We start from the raw sequence: 15,697 nt of genomic DNA on the forward strand, positions 1-15,697 counted from the left end.
AAATCTTCAAGAAGATCTTTCTATTGTTCAAGGGGTTTAGATTTCAATCACAGAGGATGATATAACACAGATTTCAGGTCTTCCCGTCACAGGAATTCGCTAGGTCAGACGTAAACACATTATTCTTAATGCCCAGCAGGATTTTCTCTTGTCAGGAGAATAAGTTGAGACTAAAGCCTGGGGTGTTTGACTTAGCTCGTTGCCGCCTCCTTGGCCGAAAGTTGCAGAGTTTGTCAAGCACTACCTTACCTATGAAGGCCGATACCAGGTAGTTTACCAGTACGACTTTGTCTTGTTATCTCATTTACAACATGCTAGACTGGTGAATATTCCTTACTATATGCTCGGATGTCTTAGAAATATGTCGCATTATTGTAGACAGGTTAAAAACCCCCTCCTTTCCCTCACTCATCACCGTCTTGTTCAATTACTCATCCAAAAGGGTTTTTCCCAACAAAACCCTCCCCTAAACAATCCACCCATAAACCCTCAGGAAGCTGCTGAACACGCTGAAAAACCTCATGAAGAGCAACCACAAAACCTTCCTAACCCTCCGAAAATACCTATTAACCCGCCTACAGATCCAATTGGTCCAATTGACCCTCCTACCATACCAAGTCCACCTCACAATTTACCAGAATCATCTATTCCTACTATTGATATCCTTAGTGATGATTCTCAAGATAACCCTCCCTGCTCCATCACTGAGGAAACATCCACTCACAAAAGAAAGAAGAAAACTACTATTGCTTTTCTATCTAGAAAGTGAACGAGGGGTTCAATCAAAGCAACAACCACTTCTGATAGCCCTCCCCATTCCACTACTGAGGAAAAATCTACTCGAAAAAGAAATGAGAAAATTGATAATTTTTCTTCCTTTTTACTTATAAGAAGAATTAGGACTTCAACCATAGCAGAAACTACTACCACTACCCTAAATCCCTAACCCATCCTGCTAAAACCCATACACCTCCACCCTCCCAAAACCCCGAATGTTTACCTGTTCCACCCACGGGCACTGAAACACAAGAACCAGATGCCCAAGGTGTTGTGACATCATTTTCCTTACATTCAGTAGCTGCTCCACAAGAACTAGCTACTCATTCAGTAGCTGTCACACAAGAACCAGCTACTCATTCAGTAGTTGTTACACAAGAACCAGCTATAGCTGTTACACAAGAACCAGCTACAGCTGAAACACAAGAACCAGCTGCTGATTTTGTTTTGGAAATACAAGAATCAGATGCCTAAGGTGCGGAAACATTATTTTATTTACGTCAAGTAGAATCAGATGTTGATTTTGTAGCTGCTCCACAAGAACCAGCTACTGAGGTTGTGACTATTACACAAAAACCAGTCACCCCTCTTGATACACCTATGACAGATCAACAACCAGAACCAACAATGGCTTCTCTCTTACAAGAGAATGAGTTTCTAAGATCAAAACTAGAAGCTTACAAGCAAGAGCTAGTAATGGCAAAAGAAGCCTATGACAGGGAACTTGATTTGTATACCTTAGCTCGTGCAACAACCATTGTAGAGAAAAACACAAAAGATTATCAGTATAGAGAGTATATGTGCAGCCAATGTGGGGATATTTATGATCAAGCAGGCTACAAAGTGGTTCAAATCCCAATGCTTGGAGCTTCCCCTACACCTACGTCTTTTGCAGTTAAAGAAAAGGAATGCCCTACTGTTACACAAGAACCAGTACTACCTTCAAAAATTCCAACAAGCGAAGCTAATCTATAGGAACCCTGGCCTAGAGCAACTGTTAAATCTGAAGCTCCTATTCTTATTAGTAAAGATGTTCAAACTCTTCCTCTTGATACAATTGTCCAATCTGAAGCTCCTATTTTTATTAGTACCTCTACTCAAACTCTACCTCAGCTTACCACTCGCAATGTTGGAACACAAACTCAACCATGGAATGAGTAGGTAATAATGAACAAATGGAAGAAGGAGTTTGCTATTACACAACACAAAATCTTGCAGGAGTACAAATTACTTTGGTTGAACCACATATATTCAAACTGGGAAGCTTTGGAGCAAACACTCCAAGAATCTCGTGCCCATAAGAAGTAGAATAAGGAGTTAAAAAGCAAATTTCTCCTGATGTTTGATTTGGCACAAAAGTTGTTGGCTGCTAGGAAACCATCTCTAAATTACTCTCTTTTCCTTACAAAACGACTTGCATTCTTTCAGATGAAAGCAATCAAAGATGGAAGACCCTATGCAGTGATCAAACCAGCAGATTTTGTTCAAACTTTTGCAGAAGCCTCTACCAGTGATCAGCATCTACTATGTGAGTTATATCTTCATAATGAAGCCATTCCTGAGAACAGACAGCTTAATCTTAATCCTCTTGTTGGTGATATCCAGATTCAGGCATTCGCCTCCTTTCTTGCCAACCAGATTACGTGGCAGAGTGCTTTTCTAGCTGCCAAGCATAATGAAGATAACCGTCTCCTTTGGATACGGTCAGAACCACAGAACGCTGCCACCTTTGTTGAAGAATATTATCAATTTTTGAAAAAACCAGGGATGATTCGACATATGCGGCGACTACAGGTAACAGTACTTCAGGATTGTCAATGATTTATTAAATCCAAAGAGACTGATACCCTAAAAGAAAATAACATGGTTTGGCAACAATCTTCTGAGGAAAGGCAACAGCATAATCCCTTTAGTCCTACCAATCTTGAGACAGCAATCTCCCGAGTACCTAGTTACATCAAATGTGTTCAGAAATGTGTTGTAAATTGGATAGGTTATCAGTTCCATTTTCCCATTCTGTGGATGCCAGCAGAAAAGTATCAGGCTCACCATAGGTTGCCCAAGAAAGTTGAAGCAGCAGCCTGGAAAAGACTACAACATGTTCAAGGATTCAAAGCTCCAACAGATAGTACTTTCTACAGCTACTGCCTAAGTAATTTGCATGCCAAGAGTCAGTATTCAGATTCTGATTCAGAGTGAAGTTGCCTAAGGACATGCAACCTTTTCAGTTGGGGGGGATGTTAGGACCCTATAATGTACGTTTTTGCTCATACTTTTTTCTATCATTACATCCTTTTCCCACTCATATTTAAGCCTACATTATCACCTTAATCTATTTTTCCAAAGGTATATAACATTTCTTCTCTTTGCTATATGTTTAACTTGTTTTACATGTAAATTTACATTACTTTCATACTTAGCCACTAATCAGAAATATATAGTTGCTAAAATAGTTTGAAGACTGCAGTTAATATATCGTTGCTGCTTGAAGACCACATTGCTGAAACAGTAAACAGTACGCAAATCCCGATGCTGAAACAATCCGTGATCTGTGATGCTGAAACAACCTGTGATTTGTGATGCTGAAACAATCTGTGATTTACGATGCTGAAATAGTATTTCATATACAACAATAACAAGAAAGGATAATTAAAGGAGTTGTTACACTGGCTGCAATAGCTGTACCTCAAAGCCAACACCATTACAACCACTGTAACAACATTTTGCTATGGAAGATCGGAATATCCTATTCCAACATAGAAGATTAGATCAGACTAAGAATAGGATTTGTATGTACACATGTAATCATTGTATTAAGAGGATTTCTCCTCTTTAAATAGAGGAGAAATCAACATTAGAGGGGGACGACAGAATACGGAAGGCTTAGCTAGAAGGGAATTATAGAGAAAGAGCGTGTTTATTTTTATTGTAACATGTTACATTTGACAGATGAATAAAAGATCACTTTGAGCACTTCTTCTTAGTTCCTGTTCATTTATGGGGAATCTTGTGAGAAGGAGAGGGCCCACCTTCCTCACAAGATTCACCCATTAGTTTCTGTAGTGTGTTAATTATTGTTTTTATTCATGCCTTGTTAGAACTCTGCTATCTGTTGCTGAAACTCTGTTTCAACTGATTGTTGCATCGTTTTCATACAATTCATTCCTAGGTAATTGTTGTTCAATTTGATTGGTAATTCTGTTTGCCGAATGAGTTTATGAAAGTGTGATAGTCAAAGACAGGTGCTGAAGATTCCTACTTTGGGGAATAGGGTCATGTTCTCTGTTACAGCATAGTTAGTCTTTTCTTTTGCAGATTGCTGAAAGGTTCCTTTTTCCTAGGTTGTTGTTTCTTAATATAATCCAGGATTCTTCTGATAATTGTTTTCCTTTAAATCTTGAATTCTGCAATAGAAAGATTGTTTTTACTGTAATTCAAAGTAGAGCTTCAGTCTGTTCAAAGCAAGGTGTGATTAGTGTAACTTTTACTACAACTTTGGATTGCTTTTGAGATTGAACATATACAGTGTGTGATTGCCTTTGAAATAAACAGACTTCCCTAGGTTGACAATTTATGTAGCACTTGATTATTTAATTAAATAAGCAATTATAGTGACCAACATGTACCAATGAATAGAACAAGAAAAAATACATATAGGGACAAAAAATATATACATTGTCATGTAAACGTGGCGCAATTTTTTCTCGGGAGAGAAGCAAACTTCACCTTCAAACGTATATTCCAAACCATATAGGTGACAAAAATGAGCTACTCTCAATATGACCCCTTATTAAAAATGACTCAATTTTTTTTACAATGCTAGTATGTTATGTTTTCTGTTCCCCTCAAGGAACTTTCTTCTAAGAAACAATATGCAATATAGATACTCTCGGAAATGACTAGTCTCGTCTGGTTTTTTTGGTAAGCATAACTACTCTCATAAGTTACTAGGAAACAAAACTACCATGAAATCTTATGGATAAGATGTTATTTTCACGAATATTGTCAAAGTACATCCACCCATGGAAAATAATTCATTTTATTTTCATCATAGAGATCCATCTAAAACCAACTCTAATCTCTTTCTCTGGAATTTCTCTAAACTTTTATGTCAACAGTTTCTAATTTTGATAGATAGAAAAACAAACCTAGAGCCTTGCATCTCTTGTCAATTCCACTTAAAGTAGTGAAAAAAACATACTGAATAAAATAAGTAGTATTATTTACAAGATTCTTGAGGCCATAGGATCAATACAAATGAAAATTACACTTTAGAAGGTTTGTGCAATGTAATTTTTTCAATATCAATCAATAGTTTCAATTATCCAACCACTAGATGGATCGTGCTATGTATAACAATAGAAAGTGTTGAAACTTCATGTTGTCTAGGAAAATGGAAACATAAAATAAAATTCTTGCATTGTAAGCATTTTATTTAATTAAAAGAGGAAAATGGTTTGCCACCATGGTTCTTATCCCCTTTTCATATTTGAACCCTTCTATCTCTTCACTCCAAAGACAAATCCATTGTCAAAGGAAGGAAGATTACTAGAGAAAATCTTATTTCTCAAAGGTGAACAAAATGGATTAGGTGTAGCAGGATAACTATTTTTCAAACTTGCAGAATGAACAATCCACTTCACATTTGCACACGAAATCTCGGATTCATCAATAAAGAAGTCAATCACTTTGTGAGTTTTTATCAGATGTAGGGAACCTTTCCATTCTTTTAGCCAAATTTGCAGCCAGAGATTGACCCGCCAATTACTAGATAGCTCACTACCTACAATTTTTTCCACACTAGATTTTCAATGATTCAAGTTTAACACTTAACTTTTTTGTACATTAAATTTCCATGTTATATAGCAAAGATTCACAAAATATTTTAGAGTGAAACTAAATTTCCATACCAACATATACATCAACCGACCCAATGTCTCTATCACAATGTGCACACCTTTCTTGACAATTTCAAATTGAGATTTCATATCAATTCCACTGATGTAGAGCATCAGTCGCAAATATGTATACCCTCAATCCTGCAACACGCTCCCAAAATCCTCCACAACCTCAAAAATCCACCTCGAAAGATCGAGGCACGAAAAAATCACCAATCTGAAGGGTCCTTTATTAGGAATTATCAACATAGATACCTCCTCCTACAAAGAAGCCATAATTAAATGCAGGATAAAGACCATAGTTTTTCCATAACCAATTTAGGAAATATCGATCATGCCTCTACCAGAAAGCACCACAAGAAGACCCTAGCCTTGTGTAGGAGTTGGTCGAACGGTTCCTTTAGTTTCATTTTCTTCAATATCAGCTCCATAAGCCACATGTCCTTAAAATTATTAATAGGAAGAGGAATTCAATCATCTTCGATGATAATATTCCACTACTTTTGTATCGCCTCACATTCATTCTCGCCCACATGGCATATGACGGTGGGAGGCTTCGAGCTGGTGATCGTAGGTGAATTCCCTTGGTCAGTGCCCTCATAGACATCAATGTCTTTCAATCTAAAAGTTGCTTGATCATATCCTTTGGTACTGTGAAATATGCTCCATGATGAAAATGACTTGGATGTGACTTTGTAAGACATAATGACTTAGACTTGGAGCACAAAATCCTTAGATGATGTCATCGAATCTCTACATTAATGGACGATGAATCTGTATAGTGTCTCAAAGAAGAATCTCACAATAAGACACCTATCAACATAATCATACATGTTGTCATCAATGAAACACTCAATTGTCTCCCACTGTTATGGTCGTGCTTAAAATAAAAGTGTGAAACCATTGAAAAAAGCATCTTCCATGAAATAATGATTTTGTGAAGATATTATTCACAAGGAAATTAGGAGGATCAATTCAAATTTCAATCTTAAGATGCCTCGGTACATGAATTTTTTCACTTTTCTCCTCTATGTTATAATTTTGGGCTTGACAATTTATGAGGTCTACAAAGGTGAATATTTCCTTCTACATATTTTATTTTTAAAAGATATTTTGTAGGATCTCATTTTTCTTTGACCAAGGTTATAAATCTTTAAAATCACCTAGTTCTCTTAGAGAAAATTAATTTATAGTCTTATATTTTTATTATTTTGAGGGTTTTCAAGGGAATTTTCAGGTACCCCATCCAAAAATGGAATTCTGAGAGCATCTCAATATTTACTGCATGGCAACCAACACAACCTGGCACTGGCTAGGCACAAGGGAGGAATTATAGGGAGGACCAGTCTCAGAAACATTAATAATATTAACAAGAATTTGTATATACAAGATGTTGTTATGCTTCACGAGGACAAGGTGGTGTTGTTGATTCATATGCCATTGCCACTCACATCTGTAAATTCTACTTATATATTCCATCCTAATTCAATGTTTCATTGTGTTTTCACGGACCAATTTAGTGCACCAATGAATGGAATACATTATTTAAGGGGACATTTGGCAATTGGATTCCCACTAGGAGATCCCAATTGGGTTGATTTTTGGTTGAAAGAAGGTGGGGATGGAACAATTGTGTTCACCATCTCTGACCGTGGGAACCTCTTGTATCCATTTTTTCCACTCTTGGTGAAGATTGTATCTTGTCGTCCCATTAAGTGGAATTTTCTGGTTTATGAGAGCAGTGTTCAGAGTGATGAATATGCCAATGATTAGATTTTGTTTTCCAAGGGAATAAATAAAAGGTCATACAACAATGCTAAGCCCTGAAATCTTCAATACTTGTTGAAAAATACTGTGGAGACTGTTGTTATGGTGTCTTTTTTATTTTGCAGTGAAAAAAACACTACTCTTTTCATTATAAAAAGGATAGTACATATTTTGATTGTACATTTCGTTTGCAACTGTTCATTACTTACTAATTCTGATCTTATTTATCCTATTCCTATTCCAACTTTTTGTATTTATGTTCAAAAATTGTCATCAACTTTCATTTTTTCAAAAAATAAGACCCATCTAGATAACACTAAGTTCATCAAGCAAAAAAATCCCTTACAAAAAATCCTATATTGAAATCAAAATCCGAGTTCTACCTCCTATAAAAAATTGATGCTTCCAACATTTATCAACTCTCCCTGTGCAAATTCATTAAAGTAGAACTTACCTGAATCCATAGCAATCCCTCTCTTGGATAACATATCCAGCATCTAGTTTTTCTCTCGATAAATGTGTTGAAATTGTATACACTAACAGGTGCTTACCAAAGTTCTAATTATACTCATCCAATTGTTTAAAATCTGTGGACAAAAATTGGTATAGTCTTTGACCCAATCAATGATTCCTTTCACATCTCTAAATACCTTAATCTTATCGATTCTAAGCCACTTACCTGCAATTAATACTCCCCATAAAGCTACAATCTCCACCTTATCGTTTGATCCATGTCCTCTCTCAAACCAAAAGTGGAAATACCTTCTGGTATCTATCACTATAACTACCCCACACACATAGTCTCCTTTTACTTTCCCCATTAAAGAACCTGACTGGAAATATTTTCCACACATATTTATATTTGTACATCTAAATTCTTTTGTTCTTCCTTAATGATCCCATATTATTGAAGTGTGATTTCCTTGATGATGTCTTCCTTGACCTTCACCGGGTTATGATCGAATATAAGGGTTTTTCTACTTTTCCATATGGTCCACATGATCTAATAGGGCATATTTATGAACCTTACATTATTGTAATACCACACCTTTTAACTTTAGTAACCCCCTGCACCATTCCTAAACCTTCCTCGCATGACAACAGGATAACAAAAGATGTACCGAACATTCCAGACTCTTCATCCATATCACATAGATTCCTGGGCCATCAAAACCATGTTTTTGAAGATTATTCCAAGTCATATTCTATCATTGATAGCAAACCAGCATAAGCTTCTTATTTTACATGGGATATTTCCTTTCCAGATGTTATGTGTCCATACATGACTAACATATTTCTTCTCTGCTCTAGGTAAGAGAAAATAAATGTCTTTGGCCCTCAACATACCCTTCTTAAGGCTTCCTCCCCACACCATTTGATCCTTTTTCCCCTGATCTTCTAAATTTATCCCTCCGCTTTTAATAATTGTAATATACCTCTCCCATTCTTCTGCAATATTGTCGTATAGTCCAAGATCTATGGCCCTGATCCATCCTTTTTTATCAATGCTCTGACCCCCTATCTGATAAATCAGTCTCAATAAAAAGACTCCTTTCCTATGAATGATGTTAAGCAATTGTTCCAATAGGTTGTGATTCCAAATCATCGCTTTAATAACATTTAGACTGATATGAATCCTTGAACCATCACAGGCCTTCCATCTAATGAATCCTGACAGCTAATTAATATTATGTAACATACTTATCCAGATATAAGAAGTGTTAGATTTTTTGCTCACTCCTTTACCTATCCAAGTAGAAAAATCCAGTCCGTACATATATTTAACTTTTATAACAAGAGCCCAACGTCCCTTACCATAAACCTCTCTCCACATGTTTTTGATGATCAAAGCCCGATTATACGATGAGGTATCTATAATACTCCAACCACCGTATTCAATAGGCCAAGCTACCTCTGTCTAGCTGAGCAGAAGGAATTTCCTTTTATTATGTGTCCCCTCCCACAAGAATCATCCCATAATAGCATCAATTCTTTAAATGATCTCCCTCAAAAAAAGGAATAGATGCATCCAGATAGCTGACAGGTTTTGTAAAACAAATTTCAGCATAACTATTCTTCCTCCCATCAAAAGCCATCTATGTCTCCAACTCCCAAGTTTATTCTGAAATCTACCAATCAACCATTCCCAGTCCAAATTATAGTATCCTGTAGGCTTCAGAATAAAACCTATATAAGAAAACCCTCATTAATGCAAATATAATTAACACCAAACAACTATAAAATCTCCTTGCTCCTATATTCCTCTCCATCCACCCCAATTAGTAATGTTTTCCCCTCATTCATACATCACCCAGAGACCTGTCCGAATGATATAATAATCCTTAAAATGAATTCCCATTCCTTGATAGATGATTGACCTCCGAACAATAGATCATCAAAAACATTAGACGTGTAATGGAAATCTGTTTGGAAATCCTAACTCCATAGATATGTCCTTCCTCCCGAGCACTTCTCATTTTCCTACTCATACAATCTATAACAAGCAAAAAGAGAAGTGGTGAAAGGGCACATCCCTGTTGTAAACCTCTAAATGCCTGAAAGAACATAGTTGGAAATCCATTGATTATAACTGCAAAGTTGGTGGATTTGATACACCCCATAATCCAATTGGTATTCCGAATGGACATACCAATTTTGCTCAAAACAAGTGTAAGAAACTCCCAATCAATACAATCGTATGCCTTGATGAGATCAACCTTGAGAAGGCAAGCTTTCTATTTCCGGGTTTTTATGGAGTGAATCATTTCTTGATAAATCCCAATAGCATCCTATATCTTTCTCCATTACAAAAACCCAAATTATTCCTCCATAATGAATTTAGACAATATCGGCTTGATCCTACAAGAAATCACTTTTGAAATCACCTTGTAGACCAAATTACAGAGGGATATAGACCTATAATCTGAAAATGTTTTAGGTATCTCCTTCTTGGAATCATCGCTATGAAAGTGGAATTAATAGCTCCATATACATACCCATCTATCCTCGCTTCTTCTGTAACCCCCAATCAATTCAGAATCACCAGCTCCTTGAAATGAAGGAATAACTCCACTCCCCAACCATCTAGACCCAGACTTTTCTCTCTAGCACAAACCTTCATAACATTTATTAACTCTTTACGAGTAATCGGTAACCCCATATATTCATTTGCCTCCACAAAAAAAATTCAGGAAGCAATGTAATATATTGCAATTGTGACATAATTGGATGTGGCTATGCCAAGAATTGACCTTTAAAATGTTTTACAATCGCCTGCTCGATTTCCTCTTGATTATTATGTGTTTTTCCATAACCATCTTTAATATTCCAAATAGAATTTACCATTTTTCGACTATTAAAGTGTGCATGGAAGAATCTTGAATTCTTGTCCCTAACTTTGTTCCAGGTAGCCCTACCCTTCATCCTAATATCCTCTTCATGTGATTTGAGAATGTCATTCCTCCTACATTCTAAATCTATAACCCGGGCTCTATAGTCATCAGAAAAGAAAAGAGGATCCACATGATCGTTTTAGTATTGAAGGATGACCTCAATCTCTATGATGTCTTTAGTCTCAGCCTCCTTCTTCTCCTTAATCCAACACCTCGTTTCGACTTTCAAAGATTTGAGTTTCTGACAAATAGAAGACATCTTGTTTTTTGTGTAGGAAAATCCTCCTAAGTCCACAAATCATTAACCAGTTTCCCAAAATCCTGTGATTGCATCCATTTCAAATTGAACTTAAAAGGATAATTTCTCCTCCTTATCTCTCCTTCCCAAGTAAGCATAATAGGCATATGATCTTAAATGTATACCATAATAGTACAATATCTAAGACCCGCATAAATATTATACATAGACATGCTTATAAGTAATATATCCAACCTCTTAGAAATCCCTTTAGAATCTATGTGATTATTTCTCCATGTCGGTACAAAGGGAGTCGACATTATATCAACCAACACCTTTTCCTCCAGCATTTCCTTAAAATATGTAGATAAATAATCTATCTTTGCTTTAGATCCCCATACTTATTCCTTACCCACAGAGAAATTGAGATCACCTGCAACCATCAATGAACTCAACCTTAAAATGTTAGATCTGGCCACTTTATCCCAGAAGAGTCTACATCCAATATATGGAGCATAGAAATTAATTATATGAAACCTTTGACTAGTTCTCACCAAATGTTCATAAGAATAATACTTGCACATGAAGCAAATGCCTACATTTCAAAAATCTGAGGATTCCAAATAATTATTCCCGAACCACTAGAATGTCCATCCACACTAGTTGCACAAACATGCCAGTGAGGACAAATGGACAATAGTACCTCCCACGTGTTATCCCTGGACATCATCATTTCTTGAATTAAAATCATATCTAGTTTGTATATCCATACCATATCCCTAAGGGAGAGACTTTTTAGGGCCGCTCCCAGACCTCAAATGTTCATTGAGATAATATTTATGGGGGAACCGTCGTCACATGCGATTCCCCTCTAAGGGCCCGGGTTCCATATAAATATGAAATAGATACAAGCAATCGAAGAAATGCCTTAGACCTGCACTTGTTGGTGCCAAAGTCACTCTCACAACAATTCATAAGAAAATTCATTTTCATCTTTCTTCGTTAGCCTATTACTATCCTAATGATATATTTCCCATGTTACAAAAAGAATCGAGAAAGATGCATCTATGCATCTACACCATGGTATTCAATGGAGCGAAATTTCTCAAGGAATGGATTGTTTATCACTTGCACTTGGGAGTGAAAAAATTCATCATATATGAAAACAACAACGATGAAAATTTGTAAGAAATAATATAATATATGGAAAAAAACAACTATAACATGTGGCAACATCCATGGCTTTGGGCTAAGACACATGAAGGTTGCACACTGTGCTTTGCAAGCTGGAGATAGCTGGCATTGGGTTATGTTCACAGAAATTGATGAATTTGTATCTTCTCCTCAATGGTTAAAGTAATGGCGCAATTCTACTTCTAATTCCCTTGTACTATTGCTTATGAATAAAACAACCCAAATGATCAATTCCAACTCTTCAGCATCTGGTGGTCCAGCCATAGGGAAAGTGTTTATAAATTTTAGGAACTTTGGTCCTTCCTATCTGAAAAATCCATCCTCCCAAAGGGGTGACTCAAGGATATATGTGCAAGAAATTTTTGAAGCAGTGTCAAAATTCCATAGTCCTCCTTGATACACTCTCTTCTTCGTTATTGAATGTAAAACATCATCAGTTTGAGTTGAAACCTGATTACTAGACTATTTGCCTAGCATCCTTAGAGGTTGTTATAAATCATTATAAATATAAGGCATGGAGTGAATTCAAGGCCAAATTCAGGAGAAGGGTCTCGACTTCTATAGCAGATTGGAAAGAATTGAAGAATGCTTTGCCTCATGACAGTGCTCTAGGTCTCAGTAATGAGGTGATTGATCCTGTTGTATGGGAGAGCAAGTTTTATCAAGTCAATGATACTACACTCAGAGAATTCACCAACAAATCCTTCTATGTAACTATAGGGCCTATTTTAGTCATGTAGTGGTATCTTTAGTTAACAATATATTTCCTCCACAGTAACCAGGCTTAGATGATGAGGGTGAATGCATGAAGATGGATTACACTTTCGGGCCAAATGTGGCAATGAAATTTTAAAATTTTACTCTTTTATTGAATTGAAGCCCTCAAAATTCACATAAGCATTGTGAATTTTGGAGTAAAAAGAAATTTTGTGGAGAAACATTTTGTCGTCCTAATGATATTTTTTGCAAAAGTTTTTAGTGTCATATAGTCTGTCAATTTTCCATTAAATGAAATTCTTGTCCTCGCAAATTTCCACACATATTAAGAGGTATGTGTGTGTTTACGTAGCATAACTTAGTCTAAAATGTGTAATTTTAAAAAACTATATATATGAGCATGATCTACATGAATATAACTAAGTTTTTTAATATCAATTTTTTATGCAAAATTATATTTTTTTTTATATTTTTTTGGAGTTGGCGAAGTAATATTTCAATTTCATTTTGCAGACACGTGTTTGCGTAAGATTTTTTTCAACTATCTAAATAAATTGAAAAACTAAGAGTACACTTTTGAGGAGGACTCGTAAACAAAGATATTCATATTTTTTGAAATTTTTTCATTCTATATATTTTATGTTTTTTATTTTTATTCAACCCCTTTGAAATTGTCCAAAAAAAATTCAAGCATTATGCTCAAAATAAATTAGATGAAAAATATCATAAGAATTCAAAAATGTCAAACTCATATACCATTGGATAGAAGATTCCTTCATGAATCCAACATGATCAACTTCGCTACTGAAGGACAAATTCTACTGGAATTCCACTAGGGTACGAAATGGTGTTGTAGAGAAATCTGCAGAAGGGGAGCTAAAACACTATTTTTAAGGCCCTCAACAACTTGATCGAGCACTTAAAAATCTTGTTTGAGCGCTTCGGGTAAAATTTGAAATAGCTCAATCAAGGGTGTAACAAAATCTCGATCGAGCTCTTGACATGGTTAAACGAGGGTTTGATCGAGCTATAGCTCGATTGAACCCTTTGAACCATAAAATCCTCGTTGTGTTTTCGGCAGGAATTTAAACAAATATAGCTCTATCAAGCATGTTGCTCAATTGAGCTCCTATGTAACTGTGGATTACATAGGAGCTTAATCGAGGGTTTATTTTTAAGCCCTCAAACAGATCGACAGAGTGCTAAAATATTGCTCAATCTACCTATTTTTTTCTCCCTCCCAACTTGTGCACTTGCTAAAAAGTGTAACCCATCTTCATGCATTAACCTATGACAAAAGCACTGTAATGGGTAATTCATCATGAGGACGACTATGGATCAAACAAAATCTCAAGAGAATAAAAAAATGTTATAAATAAACATGACATTCTAAAACACATTCTATATTGTCGGTGAGAATCAGTAAAAAGTTAATAGTTGGCAAGAATTGGTGAATGTAGGTAAGAAATAAATGACAATTGGCCAAAGTCACTATAAAATCCCCCATTACCTTTTTGTATAAATTTCAATCATTGGAATGCAATTTGCAAGTTGTTGTGTTGAGTGTTATCTGTTAGCTCCCATAACTACCGCCAAGTCAACTCCCTTAACGGCTCCGATGATTAGGAAATCATCTGCCACCCATTCCAAAAATTCTAGAAATCAACTGCAGTCATTTCCTTAAATTACAGAAACTATCTTCAGTTAATTAATTTCATGTTGGGAGCTCCAGGAGTGGTCCATTACTCCCTCTGTAGTTCTCTACCATGATTTGTGGAACACTTGACACATAACCAACAGAAGCTTGATGGAAGCTTGGCTATAAATACTTATGTTTGGTCCCCAAGCTCACTAACTCAATCCCCTTCAGTTTTACACCATCAAGCTAGAGTGAGTAGAGCTTGGAAGTACCACATGGATGAGAGTTTTGTGTAGTGATTTTTCTGAAACGATTCTACCTGGTTCCTCGCTCACCGCATTTGCCTGTGATTAAGGAATCTGTTCATACGGGTATAACGTTTGGGAATTCACCCCTTTTCACCACAGATGTGTGGGTCGAGTAATATATTTTGTATATAAGCTTCAAATGTGTGGTCACGTACTTACTGCAGGCAATTGCTCGTTCTGAAGTTTCACGCCATTTGTATTTTTACGACTACCGGTAAAATTTTGATCGGGCCAACATCATCGTAAATACATCAGAAAACAAAAGAAGGGACTGCCTCAAGCATAGTAGAAAGTTTGGTTTTGGAGTGTGAACAACATCAATGGCTAGAGGTATGATTTCTAAGGGCATTCAAGTTTTCGATTCTTTTAAGTGTTTATTCCGCATTATTAGAGAATAATTATTTTTCTAAAATTTGGTATCGGAGCATTTTTTATATCTGCCTTGGTGTTTATAGACATGCTTTGTTTGGCTCAATGCCATATTTAGAGGATTTTCTGAATTAAGGCATTTATTTGGAAATTTTGGTAATTTTTGCAAGGCCACTGGAATATATTTTATCCTACAGTTGTCAGTGTCGTTATTCAAATGTCTGGAGAAAATTAACATACTCTCTAGAAGCTGGTGTTAGGCCTCAATACTTATTTGTGGCTGTTGTGGAGCACCTAAGCTGTTGTGCTAATGTGGCTGTCTAATTCTAATACGCATATGGAACTCCTCGTCATAAACAAAAAGGTTACAATTAGTTTACAATTGGAAACACCGCTTG

General features: G+C 36.1%; 2 pseudogenes; both read left to right on the forward strand.

The window, feature by feature from the left end:
- The first annotated feature begins 6,208 nt into the window (after window positions 1-6,208).
- On the forward strand, window positions 6,209-9,124 carry LOC149144343 (uncharacterized; annotated as a pseudogene).
- A 181-nt stretch (window positions 9,125-9,305) lies between these two features.
- On the forward strand, window positions 9,306-13,006 carry LOC149144344 (glycosyltransferase family 92 protein At1g27200-like; annotated as a pseudogene).
- Window positions 13,007-15,697: the final 2,691 nt, after the last annotated feature.

The sequence above is a fragment of the Pinus tabuliformis genome, chromosome X, assembly GCF_031772625.1.
Source record: "Pinus tabuliformis cultivar Carrire ecotype Pingquan chromosome X, CPIR1, whole genome shotgun sequence".
Lineage (NCBI taxonomy): Eukaryota > Viridiplantae > Streptophyta > Pinopsida > Pinales > Pinaceae > Pinus > Pinus tabuliformis.